Raw genomic sequence first — 8,287 nt, 5'->3', positions numbered from 1 at the left:
TTTTTTTTTTTTTTTTTTTTTTTTTTAGGGCTTACATGCAGTATCTTATAAATCTTCACAACAATCCTGGGAAGGACAAGCAGTGGCTACTTTTACTTTTACAGAAGAGAAAATTGAGTTGCGTGGAGGTTAGGTTGCTCATAGGTAGTTATATGTACCAGTAGGAGCTGGGACTTGAACACTGGGTTCCAGTTCCATTTTAATAAAGACCTCTGCCTTAACCAGTATACTAATCCCATATAGAAATTGCCTATCTCAGTCATGTAAACTAGCAGCTTACAGGGTGGCAGGGAAACCTGTAGAGAGTAAGCAAATAGATTTCCCTTCCTAATTCTTTGCCATATCTTCCAGAAATCAACTTGTATGTTTTCTTTATGTATTTTAGGAAGCATTCCTGGCTTTGGTTCAGTTCTATCTTGCACTTGATGCTTCATTTTGTCATGTTATCCTGATAACCATCCAATATGTTATAACTTTCATGATAGAAGTATGTGGGGACTTGAATATGTTAAAGGAGTTGGGTAAGTTCTGTGTCCCGCAACCAAGTGTGAACCCACATTTTGGAATCCATATGTTTTTTTTTTCTTTTATGTCACTGTGATGGTTAATTTTATGTGTCAACTTTGAATGAGATTAACACTAGAATTAGTGAACTTTAAATATAGCCGAGGGGTTGGCCTCATCCAAACAGGTGAAGGCCTGAACAAAACAAAAAAGATCAGTGTTCTTGAGCAGTTGGTTCTTCTCCAGCAGCAAGCTTTTGGATATTATGTATACCATCAGCTCTCCTGAGTCTCCAGCCTGCTGGCCCACACTGCAGATTTGGGAATCATTCACCTCTATGATCATGTGAGAAATGATTCTCTGCAGAAGCCTGAGTAATACGACCCAGTTCTGGCATATATAATTAATGTTAGAAAACTCAGCAGCAGGCAGTAAACTATGCAACCAAACTCTCACGATTGAGCTGATTTGATACTTACATTTAGAGGTCTACTCAACTCTTCTAAATGTGACCTACTGATTTAAAAAGGAATTTAATGGTAATAAACATTTAGAAGAGCATACTACTTGCATAGTATTAATATTCAATTATAAATGCAAATAAACAAGTTAGCATAAGCAACATCATCCTTCAGGCAAATTTTAAATCATTGTTCAGAAGATCTTGCAATTATGATTTAATAACAGGATTTAAATAAATTTCTGGATAACAGAGCATAAAAATTCTGTCAGATATTATCTCAATCCATTGAATTGTACCCATAGTGACTTTGGTCATTACTATCAAAAATCCAAAGACGTTTTTCAGGGAATATTACTAAATATTGTTTTCTAGTTATTAGAAAGTTCTCCCAAATTATCAATATAAGTATATAAGGTAGTGATTTTTCCATGCTTTCTTAATATCTAAAGATTGTAGAATTTTTTTATCTTAGGTTTTGCATGGGCAACAACCAGGGCATGTGTCCAGTTTTAAGGACAAACTTGTAAATTATAAAAAGCTAGCATATCCATAATATTCATCATGATTCAAAACTAAGCGGGGTGTAGAAATTAAACTTGAATACAATATACATATATAATATGCATAATATGACCTTTGGAAGATTGGACAGCATAAAATTAGACCAGAATCTGTTCAAACAGAGCAGACATGCAGTGAATTTACAGAAAAGAAAGGAGAAGCCAAATAAAATATGTATTTTTTATTCACAATAGAATTTAGTATATTGAAATTTAGGAAAGGAAATATAGGATCAGAAAATAAAGTATGTGCAGATTACAGCAAAATTTTAAATTGGAAGTAAGAGGAAAGCTGTTTACTTACAACATTTCTGACACTAATGTGCAGATTTTCCACAACATGCAATATTCCAGTTTTCATCAGTTACCAGTTAGGGCTTCCTTCTACTTACTTCCGTTCTCACGTTAACTTCGCTGAGTCAGTACAGACTTTACAGGTTAAGGGCTCATTCCCACAAGACTGCGCTCCTGAAACCAATCACAAGTAGGGGCTCTTCCTGGGTTACTCACAGTTTTGTCTGATTTTGGCTGCAAATCAGATGTTCCCACCCTCTCCTTCTCTAAGTTTGACAATTTGTTATAACAGCTCACAAAACTGAGGGAAACACTTTACTTATATTAACAGTTGTCTTAGTCAGCTTTTTTGCTGCTGGGACTAAAGAATCTGACAAGAACAATTTTAAAAGAGGAAAAGTTTATTTGAGGGCTCAGTTTCAGAGCTCTTAGTCCCATAGAAAGCTGACTCCATTCCTTGGGGCTTGAGGTAAGGCAGAACATTATGGCAGAAGAGTGTGGCAAAGGGAAGCAGCTCAGGTGGTGATCAGAAAGTGGAGAAAACCTCCATTCTCCAGAAAGCCACGCCCCCAATGAACCACTTCCTCCAGCCACATCCCACCTGCCTTCAGTTCCCACCCAGTTAATCCCATCAGTATTAATTCACTGATTAGGGTAAGGTAATAACCCAATAATTTCTCCTATGAAACTTCTTGCATTGTCTCACACATGAGCTTTTGAGGGACACCACATCTAAACCATAACACCAGTTTACCATAATAAATGCCATCCTATTATATAGATGAGTGGGTTCACCAACCTGCAAACTCTCCAAACCTATCCTGTAGGGTGTTTATGAAGGCTTCATTATATCAACATGACTGATGAAATTACTGACCATCAGTGATTAACTATTTCCAACCCCTCTCCCATCTTTGGAAGTTGGTGTGTGGGGTTGCAAATTCAAGGCTACTACTAATTCAAGTTCAAGCCCATCCCGAAGCTATACAGGGCCAGCTACCAGCCATCTAATTTATCAAACATGAAGACACTGTTGTCACTCCAGATATGTTGAGGATCTTTGAAGCACTCGTGTCAGGAGTTGGGGGCTAAGATCAAATATTATAACAAAAAATGTTCCTATTGAAAATTACAGGGATTTTAGAAGAGATGTGTCAGGAACCAAGGGGCAGAGACCAAATATGTATTTCATATTTCTTAATAGGAAAAAATAAACATTTTATGGAGTTTGTAGGAAAAATATCCAGTCTAAGATTTGGGAGATATTGGGTATTGATTCAGAAAACCCAATACGCTGGTATTTGGAATTAGAATTAAAAGGAACAAAAATGTTGGGGGAGAAGTAATCATCAAATATATAGTCAAAAAAAGGTTTCTGACCTGTGAAAAGGTTTGGGTCAGATCAAAAGAGGTCACAGAGTACGAGGTATATTTGGTGAAAATAAACAGTACACACATCCAGCAGAAAAGACAAATTACTTTCAGAGCATATAATTAGGTTAGTGTTAGATTTTTTTTCTCCCGATCACTAAAGGTCAGAAATCAATAGAGCAACATCAGCAGCTGTGAAAGGGGAATACACACACACACACACACACACACACACACACACTCAGAATTCTATACCCAGAAAAGTCATATATTTTCAAGGGCAGGGGAAAAATATTCCTCTGGAATTCAAGAACATAATAATCATACCACCTAAGTGTTCATGTTGAAAAAAAATAATTGAAGATATATCCAGCTAATAGAAACACATATCAAAATAAACTTTTCAAGAGATTTTTGTAAGTAGATCTCTATAAGAGAAGATTTGAAGGAAAATTTTTAACTTGTAATATGATTAAATTATTTCAACAAAAATGTCAGAACACAGTAGTAGTGTGGCAAATTTTTAATGAATAATAGAAGTTACTAATTTATCATTAATTACTTTAATATTGACTTTTTAATTTATTTATTTATTTTTGCAGTACTGTAGAGCAAACCCAGGACCTCACACATACTAGGCAACTGCTCTACCACTGAACTACATCCTCAGGCTGATACTGATGTTTTTAAATTTTTTTAGTTACACATGACAACAGAGTTTATTCTGACATAATTATAAAAGCATGGAATATAATTTTTTCTAATTCAGTCCCCAGGACTTCTCTTTCCCCTCCCTTTCTCCCAACTTCTTTTCTCTTCCCTCTACTTTACTGTTCTTTCTTCTATTTCCTTATAACTATTTTTTAAAATTAGTGTCTAGTGGATGTACATGATGGTGAGATTCACTGTGGTATATTTATATATGTATAGAAATGCTAGATTCATTCCAATGTCTTTACCTATCCCATCTTTCCTCCTTTCCCTTCATTCCCCTTTGTCTACTCCACTAATCTTTCTTCTATTCTTTTTTTTTTTTTTTTAAAAAAAAAAAAAAACATTCCCCTTCCCACTTTGTTTTGGATTAGCTTCCACATATCAGAGAAAATATTTGACCTTTGGCTTTTTGGAACTGGCTTATTTCACTTAGCATGATATTCTAAATGTCCCCATATTTATTGGCAAAAGTCCTAAAGCATTTCTTTTTATGGCAGAATAATATTCCACTGTGTATGTATACCACATTTTTTTTTATCCATTCATCTTTGGGAGGATACCTGGTTGGTTCCGTAGTTTGACTATTGTGAATTTGGCTGCTCTAAACATTGATGTGGCTGTGTCACTGTATTATGCTGATTTTAAATCTTTTGGATATATACCGTGGAGTAATATAACTGAATCAAATGGTAGTTGTATTCCTAGTTTTTTGAGGAATCTCCATATTGTACCAATTGGTAATGCCTCCCAAAATATTGATACTGACTTTTTAAAAAAGTCAGCATTTGTGTCTGAGACTATAAGCATAATGTTATGAATGGATAATTATGATTGTAATGCATTCCACTATTGTCATGTATGTAACAAATTTTAAAAAAGTTAAAAAAATAAAATAAAATTTGAATTTTTAACATGAACAAGAAAAAAGATAATCTGGGGGTGTTCTTAAACATATGCATCTTTACGACTTATCTCAGATCTTAGGAAACAGAATTTTGATGTGGGCTTTAGAATCAAAAGTACTAGAAAAGCTTAACATGTGTGCTGATTCGCCTTCCCACCAACCAGAAATAGGAGTTCCTTTTCTTCCACATCCTTGCCAGCATTTGTTGTTATTTGTATTCTTGATGATGGAGCAAGGTGTTTTATAAGTAAAATATAATTAACTAAATGGCAATAAATAAAAACTAAGCCAAATATATTTCTGTGCAGCTGGCATGTAAACATTTAAACATAGCTTTATACAGATTCCAATTTTTCTGGGAGACAAACAATCAAACCTGTCTTAATAGAACTGAAGGTCTTCCTCTTATTAATTACTCACATTTCTTCCATACCTTTTCTTTGGGCATTTGATAGGAATATCGACAGAAAACTATGACTTTTGTTTATCATGCTTAAAATTTTCCAGGAAATTGAATATTACAATAGGGTCAAGAACATATAGTTTGTGTTCAAAAAAATCTATGAAAATTCTCTCATAGTTTTCTGCTTACTGTTTGGAATTTTACTGAGAGAAGACAGACCACCCTTTAAGGCTTGGATGAAATCAGCAAACCATTACCCCACCTCCAACACAATGAAAAATGTGCATTGCCATTGAGCCCATATGAAATGAAGTAGGAAATTTGTGATTTGTGGTCACAATGGTCAATCTTTCTGCCTCAGGGAATTAATATAAGGAATCAGGGTGCCTTTCCCCTTTAGAGGATGCCCTGTGATCTGAAAGGTTGCCTGTTGACTGTGGGTAATCTAATTTGGCTTTGCCCCCATTCCAACTGAACATTGGGATTTTCCTTTGCAGAGAATAGAAGAGGGATAAATGTGGTTCAGGGAACAAAGATCAGCAGTGAGTTCATTTAATAGTCAAAGCTACTATAACAAATAGGGCCCCAAATCTATGAGGACTCTTACTCCAGGAGCTTATTTTCTCATGCAAACTACAATGCAAAGAGGGTGCTGCTTGCTGCTGATGAGCACTCTTTCACTTGGAGCACTTTCTGTATTATGGCTCTGCTACCCCTGAGAGCATCATCATAGCTGGCATATACCTGGGGGAATAGGAAACAGGAGTGTCTCCATTAGGAGAAATAACAAGGAGACTGCAGTTGAAAGGAAGGACAGCTTTCAAATGTAACTCTTGGCTGCATAGCTTCCAATCGATAGCTGTCCTTGCTATAAAATGTAAAAGCTTGGACTAGACTATTTTAACATCTTAAAACTATATTTCATTAAAATGAAAAAAAAATCAGATTGACTTTAATTCTCTGAAGGGTGTCACTCCAATAAATGTAGACTAAACACAGTTCACTAGAAAAGAATGAATATTTTAGGTGAACAATAAGGATGCAAATTCACCAAAAAAAGAAATAAAAATAAATATAAGAAAAATTATATCAGTTTCACCTAAACCACAAAATGCAATTTACTTCTTTCCCTAAACTGAAAAAAAAAAACCGTTTAATTCAATGATATTTAATGCCCTTGAGGGTTCAGTACGCCTTCCTATCTATTGCTGTTGGGCATTTTTTAAGAAAGTAATTTCTGGTTTTTTTGCTTTTTGAAGAATAACTTGGAAAGACGTGGGTTTAACCTTAAAATAATGTGGACTTTTAAGTTAGTAAATTCACTTCTGGGTACCTTCCCTAAGGAAATTGAAGAGATATGGATCATGATTTATGAATAAGAACATTCACTATATCTTTATTATAATAATGAAAAATTGGTGAAAAAGTTAGTTGTAATAGAATAAATAAATTATGATATAGCCATATGGTGGGCTGCCACTCAATTATATAGTAATGTGTCTCAAAAAAGTTATATTCATGACAAAGTGCTTATAATTTAATATTAACAAAATAAGGAAGCCATAAGATTATGTACATGATTAAATATATCATAGACTATGATAAATAGAAAAGCAAAAAAAAAACCACTTCAATTTAAAATAATACATCTGAAAAATTATGCATCTAGAAGAAAAAGCTTAAAGATTTATCCTAAAATATTAAAATTACATAATTTCTATAGTGAATAATTTTTCATTTATATATTTCTCATAATTTTTCTTATATACACATAAATTATAATGTATAATTTTATCATTTTAAATATCTTTTTAAGGAAAATACAATATTTTACAGAGTCACAGAAACTTAAGCTTGGAATAAACTTTAGATGCTTTATATTCTAAACTTCTACCCAGTGAGATAATCTCCTCCATGTTCAATTAAATTGTAACTGACTGGTACTTGTCATTAAAAATTATTTCTTGTTTGAAAATCATTTTTGTATGTAAGTGAGCAGTTAGAAAACAAGTACACAAATCCAGGGCAGTAGTAATTCACTTTAAAAAAATTACTTTCAATTTAAAAATATTAAATTGATACAAATAATTATATTTTTCTTCATCAAAAAGGTATTTAAGTGAAAACTGAATATAATAAATAATTTACAATGAATATTTTCATTAGCAGTTTGGATGTTTGGAGGCAGATTGAAGTTCTATTTGTTCTGTCTTGTAGCACCACTATGAGAGGAGTAGCTCTTTCTCACTTTTAGAGATGTTGAATTAAAAAAAAAAAACAAAAAACCTTCATTTTCTATATAGAATTTCAGAAGATGCTTTTAGATAATTCTATTCTATTTGTTTTGAAAAAAATGCCTCTAAAGTAATCTATTATAAAGTATGCAGTTTTCCAAAAGCCATAGCCAGTTGCCTAGCAACACACTTGGTTATGTCATATAATGAAAGCAATATGATAAAATGCATTTTCAGGTATTAATTTTTAAAAACATTTCTAACTAAAAGAATGTGTTTTACAGATGGAAATTTTTTGAGAGATGGGTCTTGTAAAAACAAAATAAAAGAGGGTAAATAGTATACTAATTGAAAGTCATTTTCTTAATGACACCATATTAATGTTTAAGCCCAACTGTAAGGATTTGAACATTCCTTACCAGGTCCCCAGGCTCTACCTTATTTTCTCTTGAAGTGCTCAGTGCATTAAGAGCATATAGTAACAGGATAAAATTGCATGTCTGTGAAGGGGACTTAATGGCATTGTGACATTCACTGAACACACAGGGTGCCTTAAATGCAACAGGAAATAGTTTGTAAAAGTTCTTTATTTTTTTTAAATGTCAAAACTATTAAAGTAAGAAAAAATTTAAAAGCTAAATTTAAATCCATGTATGAAAATTAGAACAATCATCTCTTGGATTTTCTTGTACTCTACTATTTTTCCATTCCATCTGAGTTTGTTGAAATCCCACACGCCCTTGTTTTGTGTCTTAAACCTTTTACTGATATTCACTAATACTGGAGATCAGTCAGGCCTCTTATTTTTCCCTTCATTTCTTTTTCAAAATTTTGTCTACA

This window comes from Marmota marmota, unplaced genomic scaffold (assembly GCF_001458135.2).
Source record: "Marmota marmota marmota unplaced genomic scaffold, marMar, whole genome shotgun sequence".
NCBI classification, from domain to species: Eukaryota; Metazoa; Chordata; class Mammalia; order Rodentia; family Sciuridae; genus Marmota; species Marmota marmota.
Note: the sequence above shows the minus strand (reverse complement) of the source record.